The 1,799-nt window shown below is 50.4% G+C and overlaps 1 pseudogene; it reads right to left on the bottom strand.

Annotated features, from left to right (window-relative positions):
• Positions 1-1,549, bottom strand: LOC110288097 (zinc finger protein 384-like; annotated as a pseudogene).
• Positions 1,550-1,799: the final 250 nt, after the last annotated feature.

Below are 1,799 nucleotides of genomic sequence, written 5' to 3'. Positions count from 1 at the left end.
CTAAGAGCTGGCCAGGTGCTCCACTTGGATTGTGCTGGAGGTGACAGTGAGGCAGATGTGTGTATGATGCTCTGCAGGCTTATAGGGGGTCATGTCAAAGGAACAATGGGATGGAGGGTTCAGGTTTCTGTCCCCACCACTCCCTCCCTGGTGAGCTGCCCCAAGGGACTGGAAGTGTGGTAGTTGTGGAGGTGGCTGCTGCTGCCTCTGTTGCTGCTACTGCTGCTGTGATACCTTCAAATCTTGGGCCTGGGCCTGGACTTGAGCTTGGGCCTGGGCCAATGCTGTTGCTGCTGCTGCCTCTTGCATTTGTTGTTGAAGATCAGGAGGGTTGTGTTTGCACATGTTTCATAAGGTATGTTTCTGATGAATATGCCCGACTACAGACGGTGCCAGTATAAACCCTGGCATGTTTCACTGTGTGTGTAGATTCATGAACTGCATCTGTATATGCTCGCTGACAGTTGTGGGTGGCATTTGAAGGGTTTATCTTTGTTGTGCTGCCATCTGTGAGACTGCAGTTTGGAGTTATGTGAAAGCCTTCTCACAGCCCGGGTGTGCACATTTGTATGATCTGTCACTCACCAGTATGGATTCAGGTGTGCTAATGCAGATGTGAGAGCTGGCAGAAGGATTTGGATTTCTCACAAAAGTTACAACTATAGGGCTTGACCCCTGAGTGGATAAGGATTAGTGGATAAGGGCCAGGGAGGAGATGTTAGCAAAGGTCTTGGAACAGTGTGGGCACTTGTGGGGCTTGGTCTCAGTGTGTGAATGGGAGTGGATCTGCATGTCCGACTGAGTAGAAGGTCATCCTACACCCAGGGTCACACAACAAGTTTGTGGTGGAGATGGGAGCCATGTGCCAAAGGCTCTGTCCATTTCCTGTGCCACAGTTCCCTTTGCTCCTGTAGGTCTTGCCATCTTTCTGATGGTCATCGTCATTCCCAGGGGCAAGTATGTAAGGGTCCTTCATCTCAGGAAACCCTGATTCCAGCATTCGCTTCTTCTTGCAGCCCTGAGGAGGCTTAGGAGGATCCACAGTGCCACCTCCACCACCACCACCTCTACCTCCTTCCTCAGTTAGGGTTGATGCTACCTTCTTGGAGAGGTCAGGGACCACCTGTAGGGCTTGGGAGACAGGGGAAGAGCTGAGACAATCATGGGAGCCAAAATAGGGAAAGTCTGAGCTGCTGAGGCTATGGTCACAAGAGAGCCTGACAGGGATATGATTACCAAACCTGGACGGTCAGGCGTGAGTCCAGTAGATGGTACAGGAACCACTGTGATATTCTGTATAACAAATTGACTGTGTGGGGTCAGCTGTTCTGACTTGGACTCTGTGTCCATGCTGATGTTAGAAGACAGGGACACTGAGGCAGGGACTGTTACAAAAAGTGGGATAGTGAGGTGGTGCCAGTCCACAGCCCTTCTGTGGCAATAGCTGATCCTTCATCTTGTCGATGAACTCAGTGTTTTCAATCTGCCTTGAGGCTGTGGGGATAAAACTCCAGAAGTATGGGTTAGAATTGAAGTGAGAATCTTCCATTCTACCCTCTCTCTCTCTTTCTCCTGTCCTCTTATTTTTTTCTCCTTTCCAGGGTTCCTGAAGTTTCAGGAAGTGGTGCTGGGGCTTGTGCTCCTGGGATCCCCAATTCCTCCAAGTCCACTTTCTTCTGCCCTCCCCCAACAGCTTAATGTGCAATCCTTTCACCAAGAAGAGAGCTCAAATCAAAACAGGGCGCAGTGGTGAGGTTAGGGCTGCAGCAGAAAACGGGGTATGTGTAGAGAGGTAAGAG

Source organism: Mus caroli, unplaced genomic scaffold, assembly GCF_978045245.1.
Source record: "Mus caroli unplaced genomic scaffold, Mus_caroli_1 scaffold_14, whole genome shotgun sequence".
Lineage (NCBI taxonomy): Eukaryota > Metazoa > Chordata > Mammalia > Rodentia > Muridae > Mus > Mus caroli.
Note: the sequence above shows the minus strand (reverse complement) of the source record. Positions and strands in the feature narration are given on the sequence as shown.